Source organism: Podarcis gaigeae (assembly GCF_964106915.1).
Source record: "Podarcis gaigeae genome assembly, chromosome: 5".
In the NCBI taxonomy this organism is placed as follows: Eukaryota; Metazoa; Chordata; class Lepidosauria; order Squamata; family Lacertidae; genus Podarcis; species Podarcis gaigeae.
The window spans coordinates 2,250,911-2,275,021 of NC_139681.1; the positions used below are offsets into that span (position 1 = coordinate 2,250,911).

Genomic DNA, 24,111 nt, shown 5'->3' on the forward strand with positions numbered 1-24,111 from the left:
AGGTTACAAGAAATGATATTCTGACTAAACATCAGAGGTGTGGGGGGGGGTGCGCCGCCTGCACCGAGCGTCCCAGTAGGATGTGTGTTCCAGGGGGGTGTGCTGCCTGCACCAAGCACTGTCCCAGGGGGTGGCACGGCGATGTCACCCCCCCCCAGGGATGTCACCTGGGGCAGGCCGCACCCACTGCACCCACCTTGCTCCGCCTCTGATAGCAACTAGCCATGATGATGGTGTACTATCTCCAGTACTGGATGTCTCTGAATACACAAGTTGGGAGAGTGCTATTTTGCTCATGTCCTGCTTTGAGCTTCCCATAGGCGTCTGCTTGGCCACTGGGAGAAGCGGGTGTTTAACGAGATGGATCTCTGGTCTGGTCTGTGTGGGGCCTGCTTTCGAGGAATAACTGGAGACAGGTAAGTAGAGTGGCCTACCCACTACCCTGCAAGGTGATCCAGGTCCAGGAGGATGCCATGGTCAAGGACAGTGAAATCCACCAAAAGAATCACACTCTGTCTGTCAACCTAGTAGCAATTTGTGCAGGGAGAAGTTTCTATCACATAATAGAAACTTAGCTTATTTCAAAATCCAGTATTTACCAGTAATGACCCAGCCAAATTTGGGCACTTTTAAGTTCCACTTACTAAGATAGGAGAGAGAGATGTGCTTAACTTACTCACTGAAAGCAATGAGGCTTAAATAGTGAACTCCCTTTACTTGGGAGATATTTTACAAGAGTGAACAATAAAATAAATAATAAAGGGAATATTATAATGCAAATCAGATAAAAAATAGATAGATACGCATACGTAAACAAATACTGGAATTATATACTTATAAATGGGTAAAACAAACTGCAAAATAAAGAAATTTTGTGAAACTCTTCAACTCTTATAGGAATGAATGTTAAACTATAAGCACAACAGAAAGACTGTTTTACCAATCTGTTGTGCAAGTTCACTAAGAAAATGTTTGCTAATTTAAAATGCAAAAGCGGGCAGAATTTCTCCAGCTACTGCTAGATTGTCTGACCAATAAAGGAGAGAAACAATATGTTCTCTGTTACAAGCGAGCCAGCAGTTAGAGAATTGGATGTTCTACAACTCTGTTTCTACAAGTACAGCCTTCCTTCATTCTGTACTCTTGCACAGCACCCTTTCACAACTGCTGTGTGCATTGCCTGGAAATAAGACGCTTGGTCTGGAAACTGAACTTCCACAAGCATTCGTGGCTGCACTATAATCATTTTTAGCTGCTGGCAATCTAACTTTCATGAGCATTACTATGGTTGTTGATATACTTATCCTCAATTAGTTAATATGTTTTCTAATAATATGCTAGCTAAAAGTTCTTACCAACTATACAGGCTTTGATGGCTGGTGTACATTTGGTCCTGTGCATGGGGGTGGGGAGGACAGGATTTTCAGGTCCAGTACTTTGTATGTAGATGGGGTTCTCTGACCCACTCACAGAAGAGGATACAGATTTACATAAAATTTGCATGTGCAAATTTATGCCCTCTTTGCAGGTGGTGTGGAGGTCCCAAAAATAAATCATTAGCTACACACATAAAAAATGTGAACAAGTGAAGCTTTCCCAATAATTGCATTTCCATACTAGAAATAGCTTAATTTCTGCATGCCACATAGCTGATCCCTAGCTTCCCCCAATGCCAGTCTTAAACCAAAGTCTAGTCTATAATCCTGTGCCCGCCTTCCTGGGAGGGCCCCATTAGAGACAGATAAACATGCTCACCATTGCACTGGAAGTTGGTTGTACAGTGGATTCTTAATGAGTCTTCAGTTCCTGCACAGCTGAAGACACACTGAGCCTCTCTGCAAAGTTCTCAGTTTTCTTTAACATCCACTCACACTTATTGGTATTTGCAGATATATATATTATATTTGCAGATAATAACTTATATTATATTATTGGTAAGGTAAAGGTAAAGGTACCCCTGCCCGTATGGGCCAGTCTTGACAGACTCTGGGGTTGTGCGCCCATCTCACTCAAGAGGCCAGGGGCCAGCGCTGTCCGGAGACACTTCCGGGTCACGTGGCCAGCGTGACATCGCTGCTCTGGCGAGCCAGAGCCGCACACGGAAACGCCGTTTACCTTCCCGCTGGTAAGCGGTCCCTATTTATCTACTTGCACCCGGAGGTGCTTTCGAACTGCTAGGTTGGCAGGCGCTGGGACCGAGCAGCGGGAGCGCACCCCGCCGCAGGGATTCGAACCGCTGACCTTTCGATCGGCAAGTCCTAGGCGCTGAGGCTTTAACCCACAGCGCCACCTGCGTCCCACTATATTATTGGTACTTGCAGATAATAACTTACAGGGAGTACCAGACCTCAGACGAACCCACACAGAAAATATGCATCCTGGTTGTTAGGGGAAAAAGGAAGGACAAACTACAGAAATTAAAAGGACTAGAAAATGAGCAGAAGTGCACTAAAGGGGGGGGGGGTTGAACATTAGCTCTTTGGGACCCCAGACATTCCTCTCAGTGTCCAGACAACTCACTCATCAATCACATCTCTGACTTTACTCATTGGAAAAAAGGACTGAAGGGCTGGCTCATCTCACTGAAATCCTAGAAGGGTACATGCACATTTTGCTTCATGGCTTCCTTTTGAGGAGGGCTAGACACTTGCCTTAAAAAAAATGAAGACGAAAGCTGTGTCTGAGGCCCCTGCTGGCCAATGGCCCATCAGCCACTTGCCAACAGCATGGCCAGCAGTACCTACTTGACAGTGGTCCTTCTTGTACATTCCATTCCCAACCATCAGGCAGTATCAGAGTACTATTTTGAGGAAACTGATACTGCTTTGAAGACAAGGGCTGGACAGAGAGGGATGCCACAAGTTATGCCAGGGAATTTGAGGCGAGGGACCAAGCCAGGAGTCAGAGCTGAAGAACACACTGAAACATGAGAGCAAGGAAAACTGGAGTTGCTCAGGCCAAGCGCCAGCTCAAACAGGAAGCCCTTTATATATTTTCTATCCAGGAGGGCTCAATGGCCAACCCAAAGCCTGAGAAAATTTTGCACACCCTTCCCCTGCCGAAGATGCTTCCACTTGCAGTTCTGGTGGTTCACCACATGGGGCAGCTGTGCACAAAGATTAGGGTTCCTGGTTCTAACCCCAGCAGCTCCTGACATTGGTTGCCTACCTGCTGTCTCTCATGCACAACTAGTATTATTTCTTCTTTGTTTCACAAAATTTATACACCACTTGATTGCAGAAAAACCTCAAAGCAGTTTACAAAAAAAATAAAACAATAAAATCCTCACTAAAAAAATTACAACCATAATTTAAAACATACAAAAGGTTAAAACCACAACAGAATAGACTAAAACAAATTAAAACTCATACAAACTTTCTAAACATCTGAGTAGGCTTGTTTAATTAAGAATGTTTTTCGCAGGCACCAGAAAGAATACAGTGAAGACACCTGCCTGATCTCAAGTGGCAGGGAGTTCCAAAGTACTCATGCCGCCACACTAATCGACAAATGCAGTGCAGGTATTATGCGGCACCTGAAAAAGTTCCAGTTCCATCAATCAAAGCCGTTGAATAGGTGCATATTGGGTAAGGCAGTCTTGAAGATCAACTGGACCCGAGTTGTTAAGGGCTTACATTATGGACATTATAGTGCATTTATCCAGAAACAGATACTACAGCAACAGAATTAAACACCTGACAAGAAAACTTGCTATGACTGCCTTGAAAGCTCTCGCTATTAGGGAAGGATTCATTCCACCCTGAATTTCATTTAAAATAACATTCAACACCACATTTTGTGGTAGCCAATTTCTGACCAGTGCTTTTTTTCCTTTAAGTGTGCACTTGAACACAAAATGCAGCTAAAAAGCTGATAATGTACAGCTCCGTGCCAGGAGGAGCTGCTCCTTCGCTGCGGCGCTTGTGCCTGGTGAAGTTCTGCCCACCCCACCCCCCCAGGTCTGGCATGAAGGAGAGCAAGCAAGTGGGTGGCAGCGTTGCCACCGCCCCTCCTCAGCCATGGCACATCCTACACCCGGTGGCAGCAGAGAGCAGCTTCCCTGCCCCTCTCCTACCCTGAACTGTTGTGCACCCCACCCCTCCGTGCCCCACCCCCCTTGGGACTGGGCACAAAAGTGCCAAGATAAGTTTAGGACTTATAATCTTTAAATGGAGAACTACTTAGCCCTACATTAGTTTCAAGGTGAACTGGAGAATTTTGAAATAAAGATAAAAATGGAGCAGAAGGCAAACCATGTTGGAGCTTCTTGGACGAAAGGTGAGATATAAATGTAGTACATAATAAACTCTGTTTTCCCCTTATTTTTGGTCATAGTTTTCATCAGGACCAAAGCATTGGGCAGGGGTTAAGTAAAAGGCAAAGGCAAAGGACCCCTGGATGGTTTAAGTTCAGTCAAAGGCGACTATGGGGTTGCAGTGCTCATATCACTTCAGGCTGAGGGAACCAGTGTTTGTCTGCAGACAACTTTCCAAGTCAAGTGGCCAGCATGACTAAACTGCTTCTGGTGCAATGGGACACCGTGATGGAAACCAGAGCACACAGCAATGCTGTTTAGCTTCCAGTCAGCAAGCCCAAGAGGTTCAGTGGTTTAGACCACAGTGCTCAATGTCGAGCGTGTCAAGTGGTGATAGCGATGGCGAAGAGGACTTTATCCACCGCCTTTATGGCAGAAAAGAGCAGCTGTAACCTGTGTCCAGTCAGATTCAGAGTGAGTTTTCCACCACCAGCGCTCTAGCCACCTCAGCAATTGTCTCATTGCCCTCAGCCCTGGGGAAAACTATGGGGCTGTCTGGGCTCCATGCAATCGGAGAGGGCGCTTCAGAGCCAGACAGTCAATAGCCCTGGTTAACTCCACATTCCAGTGGGCCACCAGGGAATCAGCTGAAAGGCCATCAATTTAGGATATAACATTCCCTATCACTCTCTGAAAGTCATTTGGATCCATTAAGTGGCAGGGGCAGACCACCCAGATCAGTCCCACCTCCCTGTAGAGGGGAAGAGTTGCGGAGAAGTCCAGTTGCACCAGGAAGTGGTCTGACCATGACACTTATTTTGTTTCACTTTTACTTAGTGTCAGATCACCCACATCCATAGAGATGCACACCAGGTCTAAGGCATGCCTGCGACTATGAGTTGGGCCAGACTTATTCAGGGACAGCCCCATGGAGGCCATGCTTTCCAAGAAGTCCTAAGCGGCCCCTTGTAAGGTCATGTTGGCATGGATGTTAAAATCCTCTAGGACAACCAGACTAGGTGTCTCCAGGAGAACATCCGCCACGACCTGAAGCAGCTCGGGCAGGGAATCCTTGGTGCAGCGGGGAGGTTGGTACACCAAAAGGAATCCTGTACTGCTCCTATTGCCCAACTTCCAGAACATGCACTCAGAAAACTGGGTCTTCCCAATACCAGAATATTTCCTTTTGGTAATTATAGGGACAGAACTACCTAAACTGTATAGAAACTGATTCATGTATGCCACTATAGTGGCAAGAATGTTGCAAAGAATGTTACAAAATGGAAAGAAACAGAAGTCCCAACAAAGGAAGAATGGATACAAAACCTTATGGAAAATGCAGAAATGGCAAAACTTACCAGAAGAATAAGAAATCAATATAACATTTTTAAATAAAAGAATGGAAGTGGTTTATTGAATATTAACAGATAAATTGTAAACAGATAAAAACATTGGCAGGATTATTGTAATAACCTGCAGTTTCATAAGAGTATATATTTAAAGAAGATTAATAAATAAGCAAGATAAGTTAATTTGGGTGAGATATGCAGAAGATATTAAAAATAAATTTAAGGAACCAGAGAAAGAGGGGGAAGGAAGTCAAGTTTTGAAATGTCAAAATGATTATAAAAATAGTGAAATGTATAAACTTGAAAACTAAAAATAATTTAAAAAAAAAAAGTTATGCAAGCTAGTGACCACCATATAATTTGACAATAAATTCCATAGGGGCATTATGCCTTGTGCGAGAAATTTTTTTTCCTTTATCTGTGCTGAACGTACTTCCAGTTGGTTTTGTTGGATGACACCCACTCACCCCATCCCAGCAAGCTCCAGTATTATCAGAGAGAGAACAAATTCCCACCCCTCATACTTTCCACACCATTCATAACTTTCCACACCTTTCTCCCTTGGGATGTCAGATCATGCTCAAGCTCTTTCACGGCAGGTCTGAAAAACAAGCAGTAGCTCGCAACTCTTGATTAATCTCACCTAATATTCTTTAACTACTGTTCAATTCAGATTTCATTGAATATTGTTCTTCACTCTCATGACCTCAAATTAGAGTTCATGAGGCCTCATTATCTCAGGCAAATATGCCAGTGAGAAAAATGGGAGGGAAGTCTTGTTTGCGATTAATCTTGGATAAGGCCAGAAAAAGAGATCTTATCAGCTGCCCCACTTTCCAGCACTGGCAATTATGAAAAGGACTGAATTGCTCCTGGGGCAACTTGAGCAGAAGACGCAAAAGGAACACCAACTCAGCAAAACAGATCAGCTAACAAAATGGGACTGGTTTGGCTGGGATAAGCTATATATATCTCTTTTTTTAAAAAGTGAAGTGTCTTATCTGCTCTACAAGCATATAATCAGGAATCAGGAAATGCCACAAGTTATTGATAAGTATGGCCTTTCTTCGGACACTCCGAGTTCATTAGACTTTGAGATGGCATCTCACCACATGAAAAGATTTCTGTGCTGATTGCATTTCTACCTGCCTGCCTGTCTTGCTATGGCAAACTCCCCATTCAGACTCCTCGCAAATATCAAATGAAGACAAGCCTTTACAGCTCTGCGGCTACAGCCTATGCGCTCAGCCATAGTGGAAGGGTGCCTTCGTCAGATCCCTGAAGAAAAGAGAGTTTGCCCAGGTGGTGATGATGTGCCTGAAGATTTATTTACCCACTACTTACTAGTCTGCCCAAACCGCAAGGACTTAAGAGCAGTCTTGTTCAAAGACTTATTATTATTTATTAAATTTGTATACGTAGATCTCAGAACACAAAATTACAATATAAAAAACACAAAATACATAATGAAAACACAAAGACAACCCCAAAATCCCCTCTTCCACAACACATCTTGAAAGGGTGTCGGATGTCAATCAGCCAAATACCTAATTAAAGAGAAATGTTTTCACCTGGAGCCTAAAGGTGTATAATGGAGGCACCAGGCGAACCTCCCTGGGGAGAGCATCCCACAAACGGAGTTACTGCAGAAATGGCCTGTTCTCATGTTGTCATTCTCCGAAGCTCTTTGTGGAGGGGGTACATGAAGAAGAGCCTCAGGAGATGATCTCAGGGTCCATTGGGGAGATTGTCTGGGTATTGATCAAGTCTTTATTAAGGGACAGGTCCCCCTTTATTCTAAAAATAGTGGCCTGTTTTGCCTTCAGAGCAACAGTTTCAAGGAGAATTCCCTGGATGCCAAGAACAAGGTCTGGGGCAAGTAGAGAACCCCAACAGATATAAAACAACAAAATATGCAGCTAAGTAAAGAGTGGAAATATAAGCTGTTAGAACTTTGGAAGGAACTTAGAATGGCATATTTTAAAGTATCCCTCTTCCCCAGCATAGAAAGACCACTTTGGCAAGTTAAAAATGGTTTACGTACAAACTTTCCAAAGGTCAGGTTCATGTGCTTTTCCATACAGCATTCATAAAAAGTTGCACAGGCAATAAAGTGGTATTTAGTTTAGTCACAAAGTGGTGAAAGTTCCAAATTATTGGTACAGGAACTCAAGAATGGTTGTTAGAGTCATGTGATCTGAACTTGGAGCAACCAGCTCAGATCTCCTCAGACATTGAGCTTCTCTGGTAGACTGGAGTAAGAGGCTTGAATACCTTCCTCCCAAGGTGAGAAGGAGTGACCTAGGTAAGCCTCACAGGACAGTTTACTCTATGGCATTAACCCCTTCATGCATTAATTAGACTTAAACATGTTAGTTACATGAGGCTGCTTATCCCAAAAAACCCACATTTGCTTCATCATCTATACTATAAACCTTCCTATACTGCCGTTGTCTCTTAAGAATCCCTTCTCAAGACAAAAATATATCTAACTTCTTCAACCTTTCCTCCTAAGACTTTGTCTTGCCCCTCACCATCATTGCTGCCCCCATCCATGCAGTTTCTCCATCCATCCAAGCAAGAGGCATTATCACAACCCAGGATCCATGCTGGCCATGTAGAAGCACTCAATGAATGGGCAGAACAGGGTCAGCGAGGAACATGACCCTGCGAGGAGAGCCCCAAGAGCCGTACAGACAGGAAAAACCCTAACTAGAGTTAAATCTTAACCAGCCTATTTAATTAATTTAATTGCAATTAGCCTAGTTGCAAGAGCCCACTTTCAGATCCATCAGGTAGTTACCCGTGTATGGGGTGCACCCACATGCGAAATGACCTTGGCCCAGACACCCCTTTTCAGGGAATGGGGGCATGGATTTGGAGCGGGAGAGGGACGTGCCCACAGCTCCAGCCTCATAAATGCTTGTGCAAGAAGAACTCATGGTGCCAGCAGCTGCTCTCTCCCCTGCTGTCAATGGCTGCTTAAGCAAGGGAATACTCAACTCTTATTGAAGGCAGAGCTCGCTACGGGGCGGGGGGGGGCTGCAGCTGCTCTTTCAAGCACAGTCTGAGGGCGGCCACTGCTGAAGCAACACCTGAGTTCTGCTCTCATGTCGTCCTGCACAAAGCTGTGCAAGCTACTCTGGCCTTGTCTTCTGCTGAGACCTGCACCCAGAAAACAGAACAGTGTACACTCACAATATTCCAAGCGGAAAGGAAAAAATCAAATAAAACCACTGGGGTTTTTTTGCATAAAGTAAGGTCAAGAGGTCAAGCACCGCAAAAGACAACAGCAGGTGTGTCACTCTACATCTAGAGCAGTGTGGGAGTGATCCACTCCCCACAAGCAGCCGCTGGTGATGAATAGGCACAGCAAGATCAATAGCATAAAAACACACCTCAAGAGAGACAATTACTTACGTTAATGAGCTGGCCGCTCCCAGAATGTGTTGAGACCAATCTCCAGAGTGTCAAATAATTCCAATTCAGCAGCTTGCATGTTGCAGTCTCTTTGCGAAATGCTTATTTTCCAAGTGTGGCACTTGAAGGCTAGCTCTAGAAGTCCCTGGGGAAACACTGCTTTCTTAGGGTCGCCCTCTTTTAATGTCTGTGTTGTGTCCATTTATTCTCTCGGACAGAGGCTGACCTGTTTTGACCCGCACAACAAGAGAAGGGTATTGGTGGCAAACGTTGGCATATATGACGTTTGAAAATGTGCAGGTAAACGTGCGCTGCTTGGTATGGCCAATATTGTTTAGTCCCATTAGTGTTGCCTAAAGCGATGGGGGACAGAACTGCCCTTGGGTTTTGCAGCAGCTTTGAACTCCACAAGAGAAAGGTGGAGATGGCAAAACTACACATGATGTTAATCCCACTGCCCGTTCTCCAGTACAGGATTTTGCTTTCACAAATAATCCAGACTGGGGCCTTGATCTCTGTGTGTGAGGCAAATGGACCTTAACCCTTTGTCCCCTGTTGCAGTCCAAATTGCATCATAGACACCTGCCATTTGCATGGAGGGAGAAAATTCACATTAGTTTCAATGTGAATTGGAGAATTTTGAAAGCTACTTAGGACAGCTACTTAATATCTTCCTAGAGTACAACTGCATTTTCCAAATAGCTGGGAAACTTTGGAAATCTACACCACCAAATATATCATACTAAATATTAGATTTGTTATCAAGAATGTGTTTGGTGATGATATCATTGGACATTTCATACTTTACAAAAATTCCAAATTCCAAATGCAATACCGAAGAGTGTGTAAAGATTGACAACCTTTAATTTGAAATAATAGTAATAATCAGCAGCAGTACAATGATGTACAGTGATGTCTACTAAGCCCTTTTTGAATATTTTATTTATAATTTTCCAACAATACAGTAATTCACACGTTAATAAAAAAATCACGTTAACCATTGACTTCCCTTCCACCCTTCCATGGTTTCTTCTAAATACCAATTGCTGCTGCATATTATAATCAAGCCATACCTTATTTTTCTCCTTTTATTCTCAAAATCCCTTTTACTGCTGAATTTACTCTAAACCTACTAACAATCTAACCTGTTTACAATACTTCTTCATACAGTCTACAAACATTTTCCAATCCTCCATAAAAGATGTTTTGTCTTGGCCTCTAATTCTACTGGTTAGACTTGCTAATTCTGCATACTCCATCAGTTTCAACTGCCACTCCACTTTCGTGGGAACTGCCCCCTCCCACCATTTGTGAGCATATAGAATTTGGGCTGCAGTAGTTGCACATCTAGGTCTCCTAAGCCCTATTTAGTTCAACAAGGTTTAATGTTAGCAGTATAATTTTTTGTGAATACTAGAGACTGATAGCCCTGCTTGTTTCGCTTGTCCTCCCCCACCAATCCCTTTCCCGTCCAGGTTTCTGATTTGTGCCTATTTTCATAGGAGCAAGGTTGGAGGGTATGTTCTAACTTGCAGCCACCCAGCTCCCAACTCTGGCCTTTGTCTTTCTAACTGCCAGCGAGTTGAGGGCGGAGGCATTTGTAATCTGTCACAGAGCCTCATCCTTTGTTACCTTAATGGCCCATACTTACCTCACAAGGAAGCTAGCCTGGCTGTTCCAGGAATTGAATCCATGCTGTATCCAGGAATTAGAAGGGGCCCTAGCATACAGCCTACGCCCTGCAAAACTCATAACATTATCAAATGTTCTGTGCCCTAAAAACACCCAATTGATATTCAATGTTAATTTTGGTGGAATAAAATTATTTTACTTCTTGGCAAACAATAACGTACACAAAAGCTCTGCAGAATGTGGAGCTCTACAAAGCACAGGAAATCCTTGCAAAAGCCAGGCATTAGTCACCCAAGAGACAACATAAAGCAGTAATTATGATGCTCTTTATCGTAACAATTTCCAGATGGGCAGTAGCTGTGCTAGTCCATTGCAGCAAAACAACATGCTCATGTCACCTTTATTATGACATAAGATTTTGTGGACTAGAGCCCACTTCATCAGATGCACAAAAGCTAATGCCATAAAATTTGTTAAATCTTTCAGATCCCACAAGTCTCTTTCTGTAGAGGTTTGTGAGATGTTTTATTGTGTTTTTAATATCCTGTTGGGTGCTGCCCAGAGTGGCAGGGGTAACCCAGTCAGATGGGCTGCATACAAGTAATAAAATTACTGTCTATTACTATGTCTCTTGCCTTAGCTAAACAAGCCTAGACGACAGATCCAGACCTTTCAACATTCCTTCATCCCTACAGCTTCTTTGCTCAACCTCTTCCCAAGGACTGGAACCTGCTGGAAGAGGAGCCTTTACAGATCATCTACACTACACCTGCCCAGGATGTCTATGCTGGTGGTCTATATCATTCTGCCAAGTGATTTTACTATAGATAGAATCACATAATTGTAGAGTTGGAAGGGACCAGGAGGATCATCTAGTCCAACTCCCTGCAATGCAGGAATATTTTGCCCAACATGGGTTCTCAAACCTACGACCCCAAGATTAAGACTCTCAAGCTCTACCAACTGAGCTACCCCTAATCTGCTACAGATGTCTGGTAAACCCTGAGATTTAGCACTGTGAGGAAGGGAGGAAAAATTATTTTCACACTGTGCAAAACTTTAGAAACCTGGAGTAAGAAAAGGTCTAGGGGAGATGGTAATGTCATCAACCTCAAGGAACACTTCTTCATCAAATGAGTCCATAGTAATTGGATAGGGCAGGCAGAGAAATCTTCAGAACTGGTTAACATCCAGTAGCTTTTTGTTCACAGGACTGAGGTAGGGAGGGGCAGTGGTTCTCTTGTCCTTTGCATCAGAAGCTCTGGGGAGGTTCTTTTTCTTCCGGGATTTTTCTCTTCTCTACTGCCTGTGGCACTTGGATGACTCCCTCCTTACAGGCTGAAGCCCTGATGATTGCAACAGTGAGAGGAACTTCAGTCTGTATGGGATAGATGCTTTCACTATGTATGTCCTGCTTTTAATTTGAGGTGTGTTTGAAGGTAAGACATTTGTAGTGGTATTATCTACATGTCTACTCAAAGGGGTATCCCATCAAGTTCAAAAGGGTTTACTCCCAGGTATTGGAGTACAGCTTAAGTTACTTACTGGCTGGTAAAAAGCACTGTGCCTATTGTCAGATGCACATTGTTCCTTAATGAATGAGGAGTGAGAGCCTATGAATGCTAAATGGTGAAGGGGAAGCTTTTTTGCATGTGTTATTATTATTTCTTAGCTGTTATTTCTGCTTATTTGGGGGGGGCATGGATTTGCTGACTCACCTTTGCCCAGGGAGCAAATGATTCAGCAGAGGAAACACAGCCCAGAATAACTAAGGAGATAGTACAAGAATACTTGGCTAGTTTAGATGTATTCAAGTCTCCAGGGCCAGATGAACTGCATCCAAGAGTATTAAAAGAACTGGCAGATGTGATCTCAGAACCACTGGCAGTCATCTTTGAGAATTCCTGGAGAACAGGCGAAGCCCCGGCAGACTGGAGGAGAGCAAATGTTGTCCCTATTTTCAAAAAGGGGGAAAGAGAGGACCCAAATAATTACTGCCCAGTCAGTCTGACATCAATACCAGGGAAGATTCTTCTGTTTCAGTGTATCTGAAGAAGTGTGCATGCACACGAAAGCTCATACCAAGAACTAACTTAGTTGGTCTTTAAGGTGCTACTGGAAGTATTTTTTTTTGTTTTGACTATGGCAGACCAACACGGCTACCTATCTGTAAAAGGGAAGATTCGGGAGCAGATCATTAAGCAAACAGTCTGTGGGCACCTAGAAAGGAATGCTGTGATCACCAATAGTCAGCATGGATTTCTGAAAAATAAGTCGTGTCAGACTAACCTGATCTCGTTTTTTGACAGAATTACAACCCTGGTAGATGAAGGGAACGCAGTGGATGTAGCCTACCTTGATTTCAGCAAGGCATTTGACAAGGTGCCCCATGATATTCTTGTAAAGAAGCTGGTAAAATGCGGTCTTGACTATGCTACCACTCAGTGGATTTGTAACTGGCTGACTGACTGAACCCAAAGGGTGCTCATCAATGGTTCCTCTTCATCCTGGAGAAGAGTGACTAGTGGGGTGCCACAGGGTTCTGTCTTGGGCCCGGTCTTATTCAACATCTTTATCAACGACTTGGATGATGGACTCAAGGGCATCCTGATCAAATTTGCAGATGACACCAAACTGGGAGGGGTGGCTAACACCCCAGAGGACAGGATCACACTTCAAAACGACCTTGACAGATTAGAGAACTGGGCCAAAACAAACAAGGTGAATTTTAACAGGGAGAAATGTAAAGTATTGCACTTGGGCAAAAAAAATGAGAGGCACAAATACAAGATGGGTGACACCTGGCTTGAGAGCAGTACATGTGAAAAGGATCTAGGAGTCTTGGTTGACCACAAACGTGACATGAGCCAACAGTGTGACGCGGCAGCTAAAAAAGCCAATGCAATTCTGGGCTGCATCAATAGGAGTATAGCATCTAGATCAAGGGAAGTAATAGTGCCACTGTATTCTGCTCTGGTCAGACCTCACCTGGAGTACTGTGTCCAGTTCTGGGCACCACAGTTCAAGAAGGACACTGACAAACTGGAACGTGTCCAGAGGAGGGCAACCAAAATGGTCAAAGGCCTGGAAACGATGCCTTATGAGGAACGGCTAAGGGAGCTGGGCATGTTTAGCCTGGAGAAGAGGAGGTTAAGGGGTGATATGATAGCCATGTTCAAATATATAAAAGGATGTCACATAGAGGAGGGAGAAAGGTTGTTTTCTGCTGCTCCAGAGAAGCGGACACGGAGCAATGGATCCAAACTACAAGAAAGAAGATTCCACCTAAACATTAGGAAGAACTTCCTGACAGTAAGAGCTGTTCGACAGTGGAATTTGCTGCCAAGGAGTGTGGTGGAGTCTCCTTCTTTGGAGGTCTTTAAGCAGAGGCTTGACAACCATATGTCAGGAGTGCTCTGATGGTGTTTCCTGCTTGGCAGGGGGTTGGACTCAAATGGCCCTTGTGGTCTCTTCCAACTCTATGATTCTATGATTCTATGATTCTGTGCTCTTGAAGGCTAGTGTCAGAGACTGGCTGGATGAGGAAGAATGGTGGCAGCCAGTGGTCCAGGTAGCACCTGAGGCGTAAGGGGACTTGGAGGTGATTTGCCCTGGAATCTCAAGGGCTTCTTATGCAGGCATCCAGGCAATCAGAACATTGTGCTTCTGACTGTCAGTGACATAGAGCTCAGCCTCCTGTGAGCTTGTTGACTCTTGCCTCTCTCACAGCTTGAGGTGGGGCCTGCTTTCCTGCAATCCAACCTCCCACAGGATTATTCTGGGGTAGCAAATTGTGACTGCTCTATTCCTGTGGGGGTATGTGAAATAGCTACCCGTATTTTTCGCTCTATAACACGCACCCGACCATAACACAGACATAGTTTTTAGAGGAGGAAAACAAGAAAAAAAATATTCTAAACGAAACAGCGGATGTATGATTTTTGTGGTTCATGCTGTGGCCACAGACATGTGATCTGACGGTGAGTTTGGGGTAGCCCAATGCAAAAATCCTGAGGATCCATGTGCTTTGTAACCATGTTTTTGCACCACTGCGGCCCCAGGCAACAGTGGGTGCGTGATTTTTTTGGTGCAAGCTGTAGCCATGGACATGCTATGTGATCTGATGGTGAATTTGGGGTGACCCAGTGCAAAAATCCTGAGGATCCATGTGGATCCGTGCTTTGTAACCACGTTTTAAGTGGGGAGGGAAGGAAAAGCACTCAAGGGACAAGGAGCACGCATGGGGTGGGTGGAGAAGGATGCTGTTAATAATGCAGAAGAGGGGTATAAGAGGAGAAGGCTCCTCTCCTCTCCCGCTTTGCTCCTTTAAAGCAAGCAGGCTCTCTGTCCTTCTCTCCTCCCCACTCAACGGCTCTTCTCCCGCTTTGCTGTTTCAAAGCGAGCCACAGAGGAAGGAAGGAAGGAAGGAAGGAAGGAAGGAAGGAAGGAAGGAAGGAAGGAAGGAAGGAAGGGGAACCATAGATCCTCTGCTCACAACTGCAGCAGATCCCCCCATCTGTAGGCATTCGCTCCATAACACGCACAGACATTTCCCCTTACTTTCTGGAGGAAAAAAGTGAGTGTTATGGTGCAAAAAATACGGTACGTTTGCTAGACTCTGAGAACGTGTGTGTTTGTGTGTATATGTGTGTGTATAATATAATTGTTTGATTAATAGTCATTTTCACTCATCAGAAAACTATAGAACTATAGTTCTGGGAGGGGGCTAGGAAGTCTCTAGAAGAGAATTCTCAGTAACCTTGTCAAACTACAATTCAAAATGTGTGTGAGACGAGGAAGGGGGTGCCAGCCTGCCTGCTTCCTTCTCCTTCTCCTTCTCCTTCTCCTTCTCCTCCTCCTTCTCCTTCTCCTCCTCCTTCTCCTTCTCCTCCTCCTCCTCCTCCTCCTCCCCCTCCTCCTCCTCCTCCTCCCCCTCCTCCTCCTCCTCCTCCAGACTGAGGTCACATGGAGTATCAATGATAAGAAGCTCTAGATTAGCCTTGACTCCAAAAGTCCCAAAGATCGTGGCTACAACAGGTGGTGCAAGATTCTTTCCAGTGATTAAGATAAAGCAATAGGAAGGGAAGTCCTGTTCCCAGTTCCCACTACCTGGCCGCTGGGAGTATGCTGCCTCTAAATAGGGAGGTTTCACTCCTTCCCTATCATTATATCTATAGATAAAGCTCCTGCCCCCTCACCAATTGCTTTTGTACACACAGGTCACTCTGGTAGTAGAAGGAGAGAGGAAAATTAGAAAAGCTGCTACAAATCCAGGGGTAACTTTATGATCATTAAGTATTCTCAGAATATAACTTGTACTGCAATATGATTCTTTTTAAGAGGTCAGTTTATTTAGAAAAAGAACTATACTTAGCCATTATTTGCAGTTATCTGTCTATGCATATCTAACAGTGGCAGTATTTTCCATCTACATGCTTTATAGCAGTGAACAGAATGTGGTGATTAGCTAACAGTTTTAATTTGTTACTTAGTCAAAACCAGCACCTTTCCCAGCTTTACTCCTGTATGGCTTAAGACTACAATCCTGTTCCCACTTACCTGGAAGCAAGCCCCATTGAATTCAGTAGGACTCACAACTGCTTTGAAAGTTCAGCTGTATTCACACATTCAGAATACTTTGTGGGGGCCTTCAGTTCCATCCTATGTGCATCTACTCCAAAGTTAACTCCCAGGTATGTGGCTATAGGACTGCAGCCTTAAACTGAGAAGGAGTCAGTAGCATGTCCATGACAGCTGAACTTTACAAGCCTCCCTGTGATTGGGGCCCCTGCATTATCAGAGTTTCCAGTCATGAGAAGGCTTGTAAGGGTAGCTATTCAAACAGGGTCAACCTGCACTTAGGCATTTGCTCAGGTGACACAACAGGAACAGCGTTGGATTTGAGAACCCTTTCCACTCACCCACCCACCCACTGCCAGCATGCAGGACTCTAGGGGTGCAGCCACAACTTTGCTGCTGTACGTCCTTAGAGCAAGGGATTGTGGGCAAGTTGGCCTCGGATAACGCCTGCACCGCTATGCGTTGGTGTATCAAATGCTGTTTAAAATTTACAAGTTTAACATCTTACTACTGTTAAGGTCTACCAGTTTGCTGCTTTTAAGCTTTAAATAACAATTGTCCTGGCAGCAGCAAAGCAATGCAGGTGCTCTCTGAGGTCCCCTCATCCACAATGGCTCACCTCTCTGGGAAGACCCCCGTTCCCCAGGGTTTTATGCCAGGTGGGAGTTTCTGGAAAGCCTTTTCACACACAAACTACTGTTGTTGATACAGAAGGAAACACAAAAGGATGAGGAGGGAGGATAATGTCATGCATGTGAGGGGGGAGGGGGCAGCAGCCGTATCTCTTCTTCAGGGGACACAGAATGTCTTGTGCGAACCCTGCTGCTGAATTGCATATTGTTGGAAAATAAAAGGGGAATAACAATTAATCCTGAAGTCCCACATGTGTGGGAAATTACAAAAAACCCCAACCAATTGCCTGAAATCTTTAGCTCTGTGGTCTTTAACCTTTCTTTTACAAACAGAGATGCATTGCTAGGTTTGACTCAGACTTTTCCACACCTATGAGCCCCCTTAGACTTTCCTGCTTAATGTGGAGATGTTGTGGCTGGAGCAGCCTGTCCACCTTGCCCTCTCCACTTCAAGCCTCCATGCTTACTTTTGACCACATAACGAGAGCTTTTGTCAGACTGGAAATATGTAAAATTTTGGTCAGGAATTTTCAGATAGCTATATCCCCCATTTTTTGTTTTTGGTACCAGTTGTCCTGAGATGACTGGGGAGCAGTTTTCCCATTGCACATTTATACAGTGGTACCTTGGGTTAAGTACTTAATTCATTCCAGAGGTCCATTCTTAACCTGAATCTGTTCTTAACCTGAAGCACTTTAGCTAATGGGACCTCCTGCTGCTGCTGCGCTGCTGCTGCGTGATTTCTGTTCTCATTCTGAAGCAAAGTTCTTAACCTGAGGTACTATTTCTGGGTTAGCGGAGTCTGTAACCTGAAGTGTATGTAACCCGAGGTACCACTGTACTATGTTTCGTCTTATAGGAGGGATTGGCAGCTGTGAACCCTGGGCCACACCTAGTCCCATTGAGCCCAGCCTTCTAGTTTCCAGGCTGATAGAGGGATTTGGAAGAAGTTGCACCTGTTATAAAACAAAGCACTAGAAGAGGTTTTGTGGGATGAGGCTTGTGCATTGCTGAGCCAAAACTAGTTTCTGATTAAGATCTTATGAGGTTTTCTCCGGAGGAGCCACATATCAAAACATATTGACCTGCCATGGCACTGAGCTGAGCTGTAGTATCTTTCAGGGCATTTTGATGGAATCCTACCAGCTCCATTTCACCCTAGGGCAGCTGTTCATATTTTTCATATACTGTCATCCAGCAAGGGATCCCCACCCACGTATGGATCTAGGACTTAATTAAGCATGCTATTTACTTCTCTTAAGGACTAATTATTGATTCCATGCTCTGTTGTAATACTGCACCTGCAAAGGTAGGATCTACTTCCTAATTATCTTATGTGTGCAATCAAACCATTTCCTCCCATAGTGAAAAATAAAACTGTTCCATTAAACACACACATGCTCTATTGTTCAGGCACAGCAAAGGACTTTAAAGTTCTGTTCATTTCTGTAAGAGAGTTAAGCATATGTTTCCCAGATAGGACTGAGGGAGTACAATGCAGATTCAGAAAATGTTGCAAGGGAAGAAAGGGTTGGGGGTGCGGACCTTCCTGCAAAAGCTAAAGTGAAGAGCAGTAGCTTATGTCAGAGTATCGACTTTTGCTCTCCTGTGCTAGTTAAGAAAATTAAAGAGATGAGATCGCTATCAAGAACATGTTATCCATTGATTCTGAAATTGAAAATAATTCAATAACTGAGTGGAATAAGTTATTATTGTTCTTAGGATTTATAACCCTGATTTTAAAAAATACTTCAAAAAATAAAATTGGTTATTGCTCATCTTCTGCATTCCTTGAAGTTTATTACTGAAGTCTTTTCTTTTTACTTTATTGAGTAATTTGAGTAAGGAAAAATGAAAGATTTAACATATAGAATGAGAGAACAAGAAGAATGTACATTCAAAAAAGACTGGAAAATGTTTACTGAATGTATGGGTGAAAATTGTGTTCATTTAAAAACACTGGTAGCATTAAGATAAATTCAACAGTGTAAATAAGTTTTGATGGATGTAACAATGGATTATTGAATGGTTTCGTTCATATATATATGAGCTTAATGGTGGTTCAAATAAACAATATAGCCAGATATGTCAAAGAAGAGGAAGAAGATAACTATTTTTTACCAGAGATCCATATTAAGTCTCAAAAGGAGTTATACCTTAGGAGTTTAAAAACCCACATTAACACAAAAAGTAACTTTGGTTAATGTGCATGCCTAGAAACACAGGTTTCTAATGGCCTTTTATATTGGAGGTGAATTTTCCCTGGCGGCAGACGACAGAACCACAAGACTGATGTAAAAGACTCAAACAAGAGTTTTATTACAACTATACAAACACAAAGCATGTGGGCGTTCTCTTTCTGCAGGCAGTTGCAAACTGCAACTTCTCTCTTTATACACATCACCAGCTATGCCTAATTAGCCTGGAAAACCACACCCAGAACTCACAGAAAATGTCCTTAAAGTTATCTGCACCCTTTTCCTGTTTCGTGACGAGTGATACCTAACATTTTATGTATTTGTGATATATGGAGGGGACTTTAATAGGATTATAAACCCAAAGTTGAACATGAGACCAGAAATTCCAATAATATTCTACCTCAGAGCTACTTTAAGGGAACCAAACTTTATATCTGATTGATGCATGGATATGGAATAATATAAATTTATGAGAGAATTTATTGAGGACTATAGAAATACATTAGATCTGCAAAATGTTCATGAGGCAGAAAACATCTTGAATTTTACTCAAAAAAATATTTTGAGAAAGGGAATATAAATAATAATAATAATAATAATAATAATAATAATAAATTTATTTATATCCTGCCCTCCCCAGCCGAAGCCGGACTCAGGGTGGCTAACAACAATAAATCAGTACAAAAGTACAGCACAAACAACACTCTAAAATCATTCATTATAAAATTGATTCAAATCAAGCCACTGGCAACTATTGTGCCAGAGCTCCACGAAGATTGCCGAGGGAGGGAGTCAGGCTGTGCCCTGGCCAAAGGCCTGGTGGAACAGCTCTGTCTTGCAGGCCCTGCAGAAAGATGTCAAGTCCTGCAGGGCCCTAGTCTCTTGTGACAGAGTGTTCCACCAGATCGGAGCCACAGCCGAAAAAGCCCTGGCTCTAGTTGAGGCCAGCCCAACTTCTCTGTGGCCTGGGACCTTCAAGATGTTTTTATTTGATGACCGTAAGTTTCTCTGTGGGACATACCAGGAGAGGCGGTCCCATAGGTACGAGGGTCCTAGGCCGTATAGGGCTTTGAAGGTTAAAACCAGCACCTTAAACCTGATCCTTTACTCCACCGGGAGCCAGTGCAGCTGGTATAGCACCGGGTGAATGTGGTCTCGCAGCGAAGACCCCGTAAGGAGTCTCGCTGCAGCATTCTGCACCCGCTGGAGTTTCTGGGTCAGTCTCAAGGGCAGCCCCACGTAGAGCGAGTTACAATAATCCAGTCTGGAGGTGACCGTCGCGTGGGTCACAGTGGCTAGGTCAGGGCGAGAGAGGTAAGGAGCCAACTGCTTAGCTTGGCGGAGATGGAAAAATGCCGCCTTTGTTATAGCTGCAATCTGCACCTCCATGGAAAGGGAGGTGTCGAAGATCACACCCAAACTCTTAACGGATGGTGCTGGCACTAATTGCACCCCCGCAAGAGATGGGAGTTGCCCCCCCAATCCCATATCGTCCCGTCCCAGCCACAGGACCTCTGTCTTCGAAGGATTTAGCTTCAACCGGCTCCCACGTAACCATCCAGCCACAGCTTCCAATCATCTGGTCAGTGTGTCTGGGGCCGAGTCAGGATGGCCATCCATCAACAGATAGAGTTGGGTGTCATCGGCATACTGATGGCAACCCAGCCCAAAACTCCGGACAAGCTGGGGGAGGGGGCGCTAAAGATGTTGAAAAGCATCGGGGAGAGTATCGCACCCTGAGGTACTCCACACACCAAGGAGTGGCGCGATGACAATTCCCCCCCAAGCGCCACCCTCTGTCCCCGACCAGAGAGAAACAAGCGCAGCCATTGAAGGACTGAGCCCTGAATCCTCACGTCGGCAAGGCGGTGGTCCAGGAGTTCATGATCGACCATGTCAAAAGCTGCTGACAGATCTAGAAGAATCAGCAGCCTCGACCCGCCTTGATCCAGCTGTCTACGAAGATCATCTGTTAGGGCAACCAGAGCCGTCTCGGTCCCATGACCCGCGCGGAAGCCGGACTGGAATGGATCCAGAGCCGATGTTTCATCCAGAAACCTACCAAGCTGTTCGGCAACCGCTCTCTCAATCACCTTACCCAGGAACGGAAGATTCGAAACCGGGCAGTAATTGGATAAATCTAAAGGATCTAATGATGTTTTCTTTAAGAGCGGGCGCACCACTGCCTCCTTCAGTTCCACAGGGAATGTCCCCGTGCCAAGGGACAAATTGATGATATCCCCCAGGGGGGCCACACCTCGTCTGGACACGCTCAAATCAGCCAAGATGGGCACAGGTCAAGAGGACAGGTGGTGGGCTTTCCAGCTCGGAGGAGTCTGTCCACATCGGCTGGGGATATCTGGTCAATGTGGTCCAATACTGGACCCGAGGACAGTTGAGGGGCCTCCAGTTCCTTTATTGTATCCAAATTGGCAGGGAGGTCATGGCGGAGCAACAAGACCTTCTCCGCAAAAAAGCTCGCAAATGCCTCACAGCTATGTGCCAAATTGTTATTTAAATTTGGCTGTCCCTCAAGGGACGTTAAAGACCTGATTATACTAAATAATTGTGCCGGGCGAGAGCTAGCGGATGCAATGGAGGCCGAGAAGTAAGACTTCTTAGCAGATACGGTATTAGCATGGAAATTAACAAGACAATGTGAAAAAGCCCTGATCCCACATGTATTTTTGAAAGAACAGAATAGAATAACTGAAAATAATGAAGAGAAAATTAATAAATTTGCAATGTTTTTATTAAACCATACCAATTAATACAATGCAGAATATATATAAAAAACTTTGTCTGGATAAAATTTCACTTCCAATATATACTGGAAGACAGATATATTTTGAATGCACCCAAGAAATATATGACATCATATGATCCCTTAAAAATACTAAAATGCCTGATCTGGATGTATTACCTGCAGAATTTTATAAAACTTTATCAGATAGGAGCAATAAAAAACTTATTTAGAGAATGTAGAACAACTAAAGCCATACCAGAGTCTTGGGAAACAAACACTAATTTATATGAAAGGAAAAAACTAAACATTACCTGCGACTTACAGACCAGTATTCTTGCTAAATCAAGTTTATAGAATTATTGCCATAATATGTACATGAACACTAGATAGAATTATAACTACCAGTAGTTATATCCAACAAGACAGATTTTAGAATTATAATTAGTTATATCCAACCAGACAGAATACTGCAACACAGGGCTGCCTCTGAAGACGGTTCGGAAACTTCAGTTAGTGCAAAATTCAGCGGCCAGGTTGCTCACCGGAGCAAGACGGTTTGAGCATATTGCACTGATCCTGGCCAACTGCACTGGCTCCCAATCAGTTTCCAGGCCCAATTCAAAATGCTGGTCTTGACCTATAAAGCCTTAAATGACCCAGGACCACAATACCTCAAGGACCGCCTCTTTCCATATGAACCTATCCAGACCCTGAGATCATCTTTGGAGGCCCTCCTTCGTGTGCCCCCTCCTTGAGAGGTCCGGAGGGTGGCAAAATGAGAACGGGGCCTTCTCTGCAGTGGCTCCCCGTCTGTGGAATGCTCTGCCCAGGGAAGTTCACCTGGCACCTTCATTATACATCTTTAGGCGCCAGGCGAAAATGTTCCTTTTAAAGCAGACCTTTGGTTGATTTGATTGACATCCTGTGCCCTTTTAAAATCTGGGGTTTGGGGGCGTTATTGGGTTGTTGTTTTTAATTTGATTATGTGTTTTGTGATTTTATATTTTAATGTTGTTCTCTGAACCACCTTGAGACCTCCAGGTATAGGGTGGTATATAAACTCAATCAACCAAATGCCTGAAACTCAGGATTTGCTAAGCATTGCAGCAGAGATCTTGTGCCATAATTCCTATCAGCTGAAGTCACCAAGTAGCAGCTCAGGGCTCGTCCATACTCTGTCTTGTCCCATGTTTCTTCCACTTGTCCTGCCGCTTTCCTCCAGGAAAACTCACTGCTTACCATTGAATAGGAACAAACGTCAATCGGGAGAATTGTGAACTACACTAGCAACTTGGATCCTATTGGCTGAAGCTGCAGAGATCCTATAGGAACCTTTTGCTGCTGCCTGGAGTAGAAATTTGTTACCATTCGCTACTAGCGCCAGTACTGCAGTGCCTCCAGTCTGCTGCTGCCACCTGCTGGAACAGTTGATCCTAAAAGACCCTAATTCACTTATTGAATCCTTGAACTACTATATGAGTAAGGGCAAAGAACATAGACTTTTGTTAGCACATCTAGACCTTGGGAGAAGGGGGAGAGTGTTCTTGAACTTGATGATATCTTTGTGGTTTTGTCTATATAATCTGTTGTTGGTGATGCCGTTTGTCAATTTGAATAATTATGGTTCTTTGGGTTGGGCTCAAGACAGGATTAAATACAAGAGAAGGAAAATAAAGAGTACAAGTCACCTAAAGAAAAGCCAAATTAAGCTCCATCTATTTCAATAGGGGAGTTAAACACATCTCATATGCACCCTTTGATTCAATTCAGAGCAGCTGGAAAAGTGGAAGCCAAAATGATTTGCTATACAGTAGCACTTTGTTTTGCAACCGGGATCCATTCTGGAGCCCTGGTCACTAGCTGAAAAGGACGCAGGGCAAAGCGCTGCGTCTGCGCACACTCGCGGAGCGGATTGCACTTCTGCGCATGCGTGAGCAGCAAACCAGGAAGTAACAATACTAGTGCTCACTTCGGTAGCATATATACTATTAACAATACTAACGTATACCAACTAATACAAAATACACTCCCCAACAAAAGCCCCTAAACAATCCCCCAGCCCACAAATACAACTATAAATAAATAAATAAATATACAAACAAAAATAAATAAATATAAAGACAAAAAATCCAAATTAATGTATAACAAATCCAAAAATCCAAATTAACATACAGTGGTACCTCGGGTTACATACGCTTCAGGTTACAGACTCCGCTAACGCAGGAATATTACCTCAGGTTAAGAACTTTGCTTCAGGATGAGAACAGAAATCATGCTCCTGCGGCGCAGTGGCAGCAGA

The 24,111-nt window shown here is 44.0% G+C and overlaps 1 long non-coding RNA gene across 1 annotated transcript in view; it reads left to right on the forward strand.

Moving 5' to 3' along the window:
* The window catches only part of LOC310844659, a 153,743-nt gene that overhangs the window by 7,718 nt on the left and 121,914 nt on the right, over positions 1-24,111 (forward strand). The gene's annotated exons all lie outside the window — the stretch shown is intronic.